The sequence below is a fragment of the Capricornis sumatraensis genome, chromosome 16 (assembly GCF_032405125.1).
Source record: "Capricornis sumatraensis isolate serow.1 chromosome 16, serow.2, whole genome shotgun sequence".
NCBI classification, from domain to species: domain Eukaryota; kingdom Metazoa; phylum Chordata; class Mammalia; order Artiodactyla; family Bovidae; genus Capricornis; species Capricornis sumatraensis.
The window spans coordinates 29,353,547-29,367,150 of NC_091084.1; the positions used below are offsets into that span (position 1 = coordinate 29,353,547).

A 13,604-nucleotide genomic window follows, 5' to 3' on the forward strand; every position below is an offset into this window, starting at 1 on the left:
AGCCTGAAACTGAGCAGCCTTGACAGCTCTCCCGGGAGCTACTCAGACAGCCTGGGAAGAGCCAGCATCAGTAGGCTTGAAGACCCACCCACCTCCCACTTTATGAAATAATCCTGAAACAAGCTGGGGGAGTTAGACTTAGTGAGAGGCATCTGGGCCAGGGGACATTGGGCCCAAAGAGTGGGAGCAAGAAGAGGATTCTCCCTGTGGGGAAGGCTGAACCCTACCTACAGGGCCTCTGAGCAAGAGAAGCCAAAAAGCCCAGTCTTCCTCTGGTGAACATCCACTCCGTGTACTTAAACACATACATTCATACACTCCTGACTTTTGCTTCTAAATGTATCTTTTTTAAAAAAAATCTGTTTATGGTTGTGCTGGGTCTTTGTTGCTGTGTGCAGGCTTTTCCCTGGTTGCAGCAAGCAGGGGCTACTCTCTAGTTGTGGTGCATGAGCTTCTCATTGCGGTGGTTTCTCTTGATGGGGTGCACAAGCTTTAGCTGCTCCATAGCATTTGGGATCTTCTCAGACCAGGGTTCAGACCCATGTCTACTGCATTGACAGGCAGGTTCTTTACCACTGAGCCACCAGGGAAGCCCTGTAAATGTATCTTGACTCAATCTCCTCTCCTCCATTTCCACCACTGGTAGCATCCCTGCCCCACTCACCTCTCACCTGGACCACATTCGTAGCCCCCGGCAGGTCTCCCTGCCACAATCCTACCTATTTAGTCTACTCTGCTGTGGCTGTTCCCAGCCCACTTCCAGCCTTTTCTTCTGCCACACAAACCCTTGGCATTCCCTGAGCATGCCACCTCTTTCAGGACCCTAAGCATTTGCACTTAGCATTCCTTCTGTTTGAAATATCTCTTGGTGAACTTATATTCATTTCTTTCAGTGTTAGTTTGTATTAGTTAAGGTTAGGCTCAGCTGCAAATGACAAAAAAAAAGGAGAAAATGAATAGTTTAAACAAAATGGATTTCTATTTGTCTCTCATGTAAAACATAGGCCAACTAAGCCACCTTCTGTCTTGTTGCATTATCATCTTCAACAAAAGCTCATGTCCAAGTTTCAGCTGCTTCAGCTCCAGCCTTCAAATCTACCTCCCAGCCAGCAGGAAGGACATGTTCCCTCCCTTTAAATACACATCCCAGAAATTGTTCTTACCACTTTTAATGACATCCCATTAGTCAGAACATAGTCACGTGGCTATACTTAGCTGAAAAGGAGAATGGGAAATGTAGTCTTTATTCTAGATGGCTGTATTTCCAGCTGGGAAAGAGTGGTATTATTCAGGAAGAAGTGAAAAATGCTTCCAGGAGGACAAGAGTAGGCTCTGCTGCACAGCTCCAATATCACTCTAAATGCACTCTTCTGCCCTCACCCATCTCTGGAGACGGACGATTCCACACTAACCATGAAACATTTTGTATATTCCTGGAGTATAGCACTTACTATCCTGCAGTGCAATGATTTGTTGACATATATGGGATTTCTCTGAGTACAGGGACTTTGTCTAATTCATCTCCATGTCCTCCTCTTATGTTTGGCACATCACATAATACATAAAACTGAGTGATTGAATTCATTTATTCAATTGATTAAGGAATTAAGGTTTAGGGATATTAAATGAGTGTCCATCATCACCCAGTAAAAGGTGCAGCCAGAATTGGAACCCAGGTGTTTATCTCTGATAGCTCAGGACAGCATGGGATGGGGAAGAAAGGATAAAGAGACCAGGAGCTGGTTAAGAAGGGCCTTGTGCAAGCGGTCACTGTAGGTTACGTGATGGAAAGATCACTCTGGAAGGCTGGAGGACAGAAGGCGAAGAGACTGTTTGGAGGCTCTTTTGAGTGACCTGAGAAATGATGAACTCTCTGAACTCAGGCATGGCAGTGAGGATTGGTAGGAGATAATATATTTGAAGGAATTGAAGTAGTGAACTGATAGTACCTACTGACTGATTGGATGAAAGAGGTGGAGAGGAAGGAATCCAGATGTTTCCCAGGTTCCTGGGCAAGTAGGCTGATGACTGCATAACTTGTGTTCATTCAACAGATGAACAGGAACAGTTAAACAAAATATGCTATATACATGTATACAAGGGAATATTATTTAGCCTTAAAAGGGAATGAATTCTGGTACCTGCTACAAAAATGGATGGATCTTGACAACACTATGCTAAGTGAAACAAGCCAGATAAAAGGACAAATCTTGTGTGATTCCACTTATACATGGTACCTATAATAGCCAAACTCAGAGATAGAAAGTAGATCAGAGGTTATCAGGGACTGGGGGAAGGAGAAAGGAACACACATATACTCTTCTTTAGATTTTATTCCCATATAGGTCATCACAGCGTATTGAGTAGAGTTCCTTGTGCTATACACTAGGCTTTTATTAGTTATCTGTTTTACATATGGTAGTGTGTATATGTCAATTACCACAATGTTTTTAAAAAATCCTTTCTGGTACTCTAGCGCTTTTTGCTGAGGCTATGCTATAAAAGGTGGCAAGAATACACAAAAGAACATACAAGAAAGATCCTGAGGAAATTCCCGCTGAGCTACTTCAAATCCTAAAAGATGATGCTGTAAAAGTGCTGCACTCAATATGCCAGCAAATTTGGAAAACTCAGCGGTGGCCGCAGGACTGGAAAAGGTCAGTTTTCATTCCAATCCCAAAGAAAGGCAATGCCAAAGAATGTTCAAACTACCACACAATTGCACTCATCTCACACACTAGCAAAGTAATGTTGAAAATTCTCCAAGCTAGGCTTCAACAGTATGTGAACCATGAACTTCCAGATGTTCAAGCTGGATTTAGAAAAGGCAGAGAAACCAGAGATCAAATTGCCACAATCCACTGGATCATAGAAAAAGCAAGACAATTCCAGAAAAACATCTACTTCTGCTTTATTCACTACACCAAAGCCTTTGACTGTGGATCACAACGAACTGTGGAAAATTCTTAAAGAGATGGTAATACCAGACCACCTTTCCTGCCTCCTGAGAAATCTGTATGCAGGTCAAAAAGAAACAGTTAGAACCAGACATGGAACAACAGACTGGTTCAAAATTGAATGTGGTCCACTGGAGAAGGGAATGGCAAACCACTTCAGTATTCTTGCCTTGAGAACCCCATGAACAGTATGAAAAGGCAAAATGATAGGATACTGAAAGAGGAACTCCCCAAGTCAGAAAGTGACCAATATGCTACTAGAGATCAGTGGAGAAATAACTCCAGAAAGAATGAAGGGATGGAGCCAAAGCAAAAACAATACCCAGCTGTGGATGTGACTGGTGATAGAAGCAAGGTCCAATGCTGTAAAGAGCAATAGTGCATAGGAACCTGGAATGTTAGGTCCATGAATCAAGACAAATTGGAAGTGGTCAAACAGGAGATGACAAGAGTGAACGTCGACATTCTAGGAATCATTGAACTAAGATGGACTGGAATAGGTGCATTTAACTCAGATGACCATTATATCTACTTCTGTGGGCAGGAATCCCTTAGAAGAAATGGAGTAGCCATCATGGTCAATAAAAGAGTGTGAAATGCAGTATTTGGATGCAATCTCAAAAACAACAGAATGATCTCTGTTCATTTCCAAGGCAAACCATTCAGTTTCACGATAATCCAACTCTATACACCAACCAGTAACGCTGAAGAATCTGAAGTTGAATGGTTCTATGAAGAGCTACAAGACCTTTTAGAACTAACAACCAAAAAAGATGTCCTTTTCATTATAGGGGACTGGAATGCAAAAGTAGGAGGTCAAGAAACACCTGGAGTAACAGGCAAATTTGGCCTTGGAGTACGGAATGAAGCAGGGCAAAGGCTAATAGAGTTTTGCCAAGAGAATGCACTGGTCATAGCAAACACCCTCTTCCAACAACACAAGAGAAGACTCTACACATGGACATCACCAGATGGTCAACACCGAAATCAGATTGATTATATTATTTGCAGCCAAAGATGAAGAAGCTCTATACAGTCAGCAAAAACAAGACCGGGAGCTGACTGTGGCTCAGATCATGAACTCCTTATTGCCAAATTTAGACTTAAATTGAAGAAAGTAGGGAAAACCACTAGACCATTCAGGTGTGACCTAAATCAAATCCCTTATGATTATACAGTAGAAATGAGAAATAGATTTAAGGAACTAGATCTGATAGATAGAGTGCCTGATGAACTATGGATGGAGGTTCGTGACATTGTACAGGAGACAGGGATCAAGACCATCCCCATGCAAAAGAAATGCAAAAAAGCAAAATGGCTGTCTGGGGAGGCCTTACAAGTAGCTGTGAAAAGAAGAGAAGTGAAAAGCAAAGGAGAAAAGGAAAGATATAAGCATCTGAATGCAGAGTTCCAAAGAAGCAAGGAGAGATAAGAAAGCCTTCCTCAGCGATCAATGCAAAGAAATAGAGGAAAAGAACAGAATGGGAAAGACTAGAGATCTCTTCAAGAAAATTAGAGATACCAAGGGAACATTCATGCAAAGATGGGCTTGATAAAGGACAGAAATGGTATGGATCTAACAGAAGCAGAAGATATTAAGAAGAGGTGGCAAGAATACACAGAAGAACTGTACAAAAAAGATCTTCATGACCAAGATAATCATGATGGTGTGATCACTCATCTAGAGCCAGACATCCTGGAATGGGAGTCAAGTGGGCCTTAGAAAGCATCACTACAAATAAAGCTAGCGGAGGTGATGGAATTCCAGTGGAGCTGTTTCAAATCCTGAAAGATGATGCTGTGAAAGTGCTGCACTCAATATGCCAGCAAATTTGGAAAACTCAGCAGTGGCCACAGGACTGGAAAAGGTCAGTTTTCATTCCAATCCCAAAGAAAGGCAATGCCAAAGAATGCTCAAACTACCGCACAATTGCACTCATCTCACACGCTAGTAAAGTCATGCTCAAAATTCTCCAAGCCAGGCTTCAGCAATACATGAACTGTGAACTTCCAGATGTTCAAGCTGGTTTTAGAAAAGGCAGAGGAACCAGAGATCAAATTGCCAACATCCGCTAGATCATCGAAAAAGCAACAGAGTTCCAGAAAAACATTTATTTCTACTTTATTGACTATGCCAAAGCCTTTGACTGTGTGGATCACAATAAACTGTGGAAAATTCTTAAAGAGATGGGAATACCGGACCACCTGCCCTGCCTCCTGAGAAACCTATATGCAGGTCAGGAAGCAATAGGTAGAACTGGACATGGAACAACAGACTGGTTCCAAATAGGAAAAGGCATACATCAAGGCTGTATATTTAAGCCTGCTTATTTAACTTATATGCAGAGCACATCATGAGAAACGCTGGGCTGGAAGAAGCACAGGCTGGAATCAAGATTGCCGGGAGAAATATCAATAACCTCAGATATGCAGATGACACCACCCTTATGGCAGAAAGCAAAGAGGAACTAAAAAGCCTCTTGATTAAAGTGAAAGAGGAGAGTGAGAAAGTTGGCCTAAAGCTCAACATTCAGAAAACGAAGATCATGGCATCTGGTCCCATCACTTCATGGGAAATAGATGGGGAAACAGTGGAAACAGTGTCAGACTTTATTTTTTTGGGCTCCAAAATCACTGCAGATGGTGACGGCAGCCATGAAATTAAAAGATGCTTACTCCTTGGAAGGAAAGTTATGACCAACCTAGATAGTATATTCAAAAACAGAGACATTACTTTGCCAACAAAGGTCCGTCTAGTCAAGGCTATGGTTTTTCCAGTGGTCATGTATGGATGTGAGAGTTGGACTGTGAAGAAAGCTGAGTGCCGAAGAATTGATGCTTTTGAACTGTGGTGTAGGAGAAGACTCTTGAGAGTCCCTTGGACTGCAGGGAGATCCAACCAGTCCATTCTAAAGGAGATCAGTCCTGGGTGTTCATTGGAAGGACTGATGCTGAAGCTGAAACTCCAATACTTTGGCCACCTCATGCGAAGAGTTGACTCATTGGAAAAGACCCTGATGCTGGGAGGGATTGGGGGCAGGAGGAGAAGGAGACGACAGAAGATGAGATGGCTGGATGGCATCACCGACTCGATGGACATGAGTTTGAGTAAACTCTGGGAGTTGCTGACGAACAGAGAGGCCTGGCGTTCTGCAATTCATGGGGTCACAAAGATTTGGGCTTGCCTGAGTGACTGAACTGAACTGAACTGAACTGTATATCAAGGGTGTATATTGTCACCCTGCTTATTTCACTTCTATGCAGAGTACATCATGCAAAATGTTTAGCTGGATGAAGCAGAAGCTGGAATCAAAATTGCCAGGAGAAATATCAATAACATCAGATATGCAGATGACACCACTGTTGTGGCAGATAGCAAAGAACCAATGAGCCTCTTGATGAAAGTCAAAGAGGAGAGTGAAAAAGTTGGCTTAAAACTCAACATTCAGAAAACGAGATCATGGCATCCGGTCCCATTACTTCATGGCAAATAGATGAGGAAACAATGGAAACAGTGAGAGACTATTTTCTTGGACTCCAAAATCACTACAGATGGTGACTGCAGCCATGAAAGAAAGCAAAAGATGTTTGCTCCTTGGAAGAAAAGCTATGGCCCACCTAGATAACATATTAAAAAGCTGAGACATTACTTTGCTGACAAAGGTCCATTTAGTCAAAGCTATGGTTTTTCCAGTAGCCTTGTATGGATGTGAGAGTTGGGCCATAAAGATAGCTGAGCACCAAAGAATTAATGCTTTCAAACTGTGGTGTTGGAGAAGACTCTTGAGAGTCCCTTGGACTGCAGGGAGATCCAACCAGTCCATCCTAAAGATCAGTCCTGAATATTCCCTGAAAGGACTGATGCTGAAGCTGAAGCTCCAATACTTTGGCCACCTGATGCGAAGAACTAACTCATTGAAAAAGACCCTGATGCTGGGAAAGATGGAAGGCAGGAGGAGAAGGGGATGACAGAGGATGAGATGGTTGGATGGCATCACCAACTCAATGGAAATGAGTCTGAGCAAGCTCTGGGAGTTGGTGATGGACAGGGAAGCCTGGGATGCTGTAGTCAATGGGATGACAAAGAGTCGGACACAATGGAGCGAATGAACTGATGGAAGCTATAAAGTATGCACTTGATTGTCTGAATCATCATCATCACCACCGTTTCCAAGGTCCTTTCTGTGGTGCAGAGGAGACACCTGGAACCACATTTCCCAGAATTCCTTCTCTCTGTGGACCTAGACAAGAGTTACCGGTGTAAGATGCAAGGGTAGAGACCATTATTCTTCACTGGTTGTTGCAGGCAGATACACAGCCAGACTTGGAATTTAAAGCAGCTTCCAGACGACTTTTTCTTCTTTTTGTAAATTTTTATTTGTTTATGTGTTTATGTATAGCTGTGCTGAGCCTTTGTTGCAGCTCAGGGGCGCCTTGTTGCTGTGCACTGGCTTTCTCTAGTAGCAGCAAGTGGGGGCTGCTCTCTAGTTCTGGCTCTCGGGTTTCCCATGGCAGTGGCCTCTCTTGTTGCAGATTGTGGGTTCCAAGGTGCCCAAGCTCAGTATTTGTGAGGCACAGGCTTGAGGCATGTGGGATCTTAGTTCCCAGAACAGGGATCGATCCCGTGTTTCCTGCATTGGCAGACAGATTCTTAACCACTGGACCACCAGGATAGCCCCCTGGGTGATTTTCTTAAGAATCACTCTCATTGGCTTTGCAAACTAAGTAGGTGAGCTTCCCATTTGTAGGGGCTTCCCTGATAGCTCAGTTGGTGAAGAATCCACCTGCAATGCGGAAGACCCCATTTTGATTCCTGGGTCAGGAATATCCGCTGGAGAAGGGATAGGCTACCCACTCCAGTATACTTGGGCTTCCCTTGTGGTTCAGCTGGTAATGAATCCACCTGCAATGCAGGATACCTGGGTTTGATCTCTGGGTTGGGAAGATCCCTTGAATAAGGGAGAAGCTACCCACTCCAGTATTCTGGCCTAAAGAATTCAGTCCATGGGATCACAAAGAGTTGGACACAACTGAGCAACTTTTATTTTCCCATTTGTAGCCACTTACAGGTGAGTTTTTGAGAATCACTCCTTCTAGGACTAATTGAGATGGTCACTCCTTCACCCCTTCCAACAGTTTTATCAACCTTTAATTTTCTACAATATAGTCTTTCACACTTGAAAAACTGAGTGGCTTCTGTTTTTCTGGCCAAACCTAGAATAATACAGTAGGTAGATGCAAGACACAAACCCATGGCTCCCTGTTTGATGATATTTTATAGCTTTAGTTTTTTAAATGTTTGGGTCGGTTGGAGGTATTTTTATATGTGTACATGTTAGGTGTGCACATATGTGTGTGGAACCATTTTATTTTCTCTGTGTATTTGTAAAACACATAGGGCCAACATAGAAAAAATAATAATAATAAAACCTCTTGTGAAAAAAATTACACTTACAAAAGAAAGGCCTGCAAGGAATTAGTGCCTTAGCCCCTCAGTGCTATAGCAACTCTGATTGGTCCAGGGAAGTAAACAGACATATAGAGGGAGAAGGCCTCGAAGTGGGCCTCGAGGGGGAACTCGAGGGCAGGAAGTGGGTCTGGGTGGAGGGAACGGCCCCCACTGGTAGCCATAGGGTGGAGGTCAGGGAGGGCCAGTGTATCCATCCATGAGGGGGCATCAGTAGAGGAGGTCCATGCATACCATGCGGCGGCACAGGACCTGGAAGACCCATGGTAGAGCCAAACAGAGGCCCTTGGCAGGGGTGGGCATGCTCATGGGAAGATGTCCAGGGTGAGGCATCCCAGGTGGTGGTTGGGGTGATGGCTGTCCCCCAGGGGGCCCAGCATGGGGCTGTCCCAAGCTATGAGGGCTATGGTGGGCCAGCTGCCTCTGAGACATCTCTAGATGGAACTTCCCACCCATGAGTGAGGATGTGAGTGTCCGTGTCCAGGATGTCCAGCCCCTGGGGTTCCCGGTGATGGGAGGCCATGTCCTCCAGCCCCAGGAGGCATAGGTGGTGGGGGCATGGCTGGGGGTATCCTAAGTGGAAGGGCCCCAGGAGGTGGTACTGGGGGTGGGATGGAGCCAGAAGGAGGCATGCATGGAGGAGGAAGCCCAGACCCCAAAGATGATACCAGAGGATTGGGCGCAGAGGGTGGAGGGGGTGCATCGGCAAACAGCTGATGAGGTGGTCAGCCTGGGAGAGTGGTTCTGTGCTGCCCCAAGTCGTTCAGCTGCTGAGCCATGGCACTCGCCCCTGGAGTCCTTCTGAGTCCTCCCACAGTGATGGGGAGGTTATAGAGCTACTGCCCATTCATGGCTCAAACGCTGCATCCAAAGTATCAGATGAAACTGAACTAATAAAGGCATAACCTTTGGAGTTGCCTATGTCAGGGTCCCACAAAATCTTGGCAGTTTGCAAGATGAACCCATAGGCACTTAAAGTATCATAAAGCAACTGGGTCCAGGTTCCCAGTGAAAATGTTGGTCCCCACATCCAGGTTTTTGCTGTGAGCCCACCTGTATTGGCTTTCCATAGAGTTTGATCATGTTCATGATGTTTATGGCTGAGTCAGCATCTTCCTCACATAAGAATTCCACAAAACCACAGCCTTGGTGCTGACCAGTGACTCTATCCTTTAGCATGTGGATGTTGACTACTGGCCTTGCCTGGAGAGTTCGTTGCCACAGCAGCGGTTTACTAACCTTCTCATCAAGGGCCCCCATGTGGCATCCTGGTTCCACTTGGACGGAGATCGACCTACTGGCCATGGTGGAAAAGCTCCCGCTCTCTCCCATTTCAACATTTTTAAGTTTTTTAAAATATATAAACCACTTTTAAGGTCTTTATTGAATTTGATACAATATTGCTTCTGTTTTATGTTTTGATTTTTTTGCCTGCACGGCATGTGGGATTTTAGCTCCCTGACCAGGGATTGAACCAACATCCCCTGCATTGAAACGTAAAATCTTAACCACTGGACCACCAGGGAAGTCCCTATGAACCATTTTAAATAATTGTATACTGAGTGACACTTCACCTAAATACTTCAACATACATCTCCTAAGAATAAGGACACTGGACATAAACAGAATACCACTATCACACCTACGAAGGGTAACATAATTCTTCAATATCATCTCATGTACACCATATATTCAAGTTTTCCCAGTTCTCTCAAAATGGCTTTTATAGCTGTTTTCTCTCTGTCTTTTTTTTAAATTCAGGATCTAACACACTTCCTCAGGTTTTTATGTCCCTTAAGAATATTATTCACCAGCCCAGACACTGACTTCTTTTGAAGAGTCCAGAGAAGATGATATGAATTTAACTAATTTCCTCATCATTAGATTCAGGTTAAAAGTTTTTGTTCAGGTCTTTGGATTCAAAACCCAATACCCTAAAAGCTCTTCCTTATAGAAGAAAACAGCTAATACATGTGAATAGAATGCTGTAATTTTTCTAAATTGCTATTTTGCAACCCTCAGGGAATATTTGATTCAAGCAAGGTTCATCAATAAATGCTAAAACCATTAAATGAAACATTATTGAGGAAAGGATTGCATATATGCCTTCCCCACAGATTTCGTATCAATCACTAAACTTTACTTTTGAAGTGGAAAAATCTGGTGGGTTATCTTAAACAAGTGATCAAATTTAACATCATCAAATAGTGGGACAACCAGATATTTTGATAATACAACAAGGAGAGTCAGATAACATTATGAAGTGTCTTGAACCAGATTATTTCCACAAAACTTGTTTAAGCTTCCTTGTCTTCACTGTTTTCCTGTTGCATAGTGTGTGCGCTTAGTCACTTAGTTGTGTCTGACCCTTTGCGACCCCATGAACTGCACCCTGCCAGGCTCCTCGGTCCATGGAATTCTCCAGGCAAGATACCGGAGTGGGTTGCCATTCCCTTCTCCGGGGGATCCTCCCAACCCAGGGACTGAACCCAGGCCTCCCATATTGCAGGCAGATTCTTTACTGTCTGAGCCACCAGGGCTAGCTGGGTTTCACAGACAGCTGCAGTTTTGGAAGAGAGTTAGCCATCTCTCTTTTTTTTTTTTTTTTTCTCCAGTTCAATAATTGACAACATAACCTGGATGTAGAGAAAAAAAAAATTAATGTATATTTATAAAGATGAAAAGGTACCTTGTTCTTGAACTTCCTTGGTGGTACAGTGGATAAGAATCCACTTTGCAATGCAGGGGATACAGGTTTGATCCCTGGTCTGGAGAGATCCCACATGCCATGGGGCAACTAAGTCCGTATGCCACAAGTACTGAGCCTGTGCCCTGGAGCCCATGAATCGCAACAACTGAAGCCTGCATACCCCAGAGCCCATGCTTCATAGCAAGAGAAGCCACTACATTGAGAAGCCCAGATACCACCACGAGAGAGTGGTCCCTACTCTCTGCACCTGGAGCAAGCCTGAGCACAGCAACCAAGACCCAGAGCAGCCAAAAATAAATAAAATGAAAATAAATAAATATTAAGAGGCATAAAGAACAGAGTTTGAAGGCCCAATATATTCCTACTAGGATTTCTGCAGAAATTACAGAGACACTTCAGAACAGGCAATATTCAAAAGATGATGACTGAGAAATTTTGAAAACTGAAGAAAGTTGTGAGCTGAATCACCACATATAAGGAACATCTCGAGTCTTGAGTAAGATTAAAATTAAATTAAAACAAATACAAATCAAGACACATTATAGTGAATCTGCAGAATATCAAAGACAAAGTATCTTAAAACCAGCCAAAGAGAAAAGACTAATTATCTACAAATGAAAATTATTAGACTCTCAGCTGGCTTGTCCGCAATATATTTTCAAAGGACTGAGGTAAATGAATGGCCAACTAAGAATCATACTCAAGTAAACTATTATTCAAGGGTAACAGGTTAATTTCCAAGAAGGACTTTTATCATTTACAGATCTTCATTCAAAGAACTACTCAGGGACTTCCCTGGTGGCTCAGTGTAAAGAATCTGCCTGCCAATTCAGGAGACATGGGTCTGATCCCTGATCTGGCAAGATCCCACATGCCGCAGAGCAACTAAGCCATACGCCACAACTACTGAGCCTGTGCTCTAGAGCCCAAGAGCTACAACTTCTGAGCCCACATGCTGCAACTCCCAAAGCCCACTTGCCCTGAAGCCTGTGCTCCACAGAAAGAGAAGCCACCACAATGAGAAACCAGTGCATCGCAACTAGAGAAAAGCTTCTGCAGCAATGAAGACCCAGAATAGCCATAAACAAATAAAGATGTTTTTAAAAAGAACTACTCAGGATCTGAAATGGAAACAGACCCAGAGAGAAGTGGGATACAGGTAACATGGAAGCAATAAACAATGAAATTAATAACTGTTTAGGTAAATTTAAAAGCATTAGTGATTTTACATGTATTTATATAAATATATATATATATTTAAATATACATATATTTAACCAACTTAAGATGAGCTTTTATAACTAAAAATTGGCAAAATATTAGAAATTTCATATAGTTCAACCTAAAATAAAACATCTTTTTTTTTTGCTTTACAATATTGTATTGTGTATGGCAAAACATAAAACATTTTTATGGGACTTCCCTGGTGGTTCCGTGGCTAACACTCTGTGTTCTCAATGCAGGAGGCCCAGGTTCGATTCCTGGTCAGGGAACTAGATCCCACATGCTGCAACTAAGACCTGGTGCAGTCAAATAAGTAAGTAAAGATATAAAAAAATTTTTTTAACATTTTTATGAGTAGTTTTGTCTCCCTTATTCACTGTTGTATTTCCAGTGCTCAGAACACTTCTTGCCACATGGCAGGGAGCCTCAATAAATGTTATCAATGCAGGGACTGCTTAACAGGAGCTGTTGGAAACAACAAAGAAATTATTAGACCAAAGTAGTGTGGAAAGTGAGAAAGGAGAGGTCAAAGTAAAAGCTTTCTGCAGTCTTTGCATTATTCAGAAAAAAGATAAGAATATTGATTCTCTTTAGACTTTGTTAAGTCAAACAGAAAGATTAAAATTTCAAGGACAACCCATTAAAGAATACAAAGAAGAGATAACTTTCAAACTAGCATATGGGAAAAAGAGGCTAAAGAACATCAGATTGACTTCCAGTAAAGGCTGATGGATTGATTATATGCATTAGTCTCTGCTCTTTTCTCAAATCCCAATAAAATGTCACAGAAGTGTACTTTTAAAAAAAATGCATAAACCCACAAAGAGAATTAGAGACAAAAGAAATTTTGGGAGCTGGAAGACCTGTAGATAGATGATAATAACTGAACACACCTGAGAAGATGGATTTTGAAGCAGCAGTGGAGAAAGTCCAGGAAACCCCCAGATCTGTATCACTAAACTCCTGAAAGCTGTCATTAGCAGCCACAGATTCTTTTCAGCTGGGTTACTGTCCTTCCCCCAAAGCAGCAGGAAGCCAGAGGTTTATTCTCTGGAAAGAGTGAAAGAGCAGTTCTCTGGCCTGGGGAAAACGAGATATTCTTGTGGGCAGGATTTCTATACCTAAAAACAGGATTTAAGTAAAACTTTACATATTGAGTTATAAGACTCCTCTCTCCACACACTATCCTTCCTTTTGGCCAAAATGTTGGCCTGTTTGGCTAAAGCTAAACAGAAAGGAGACTGGA

General features: G+C 42.8%; 1 pseudogene; it reads right to left on the reverse strand.

Moving 5' to 3' along the window:
* Nucleotides 1-8,433: 8,433 nt before the first annotated feature.
* LOC138092090 (splicing factor 3B subunit 4 pseudogene) lies at nt 8,434-9,729 on the reverse strand (annotated as a pseudogene).
* Nucleotides 9,730-13,604: the final 3,875 nt, after the last annotated feature.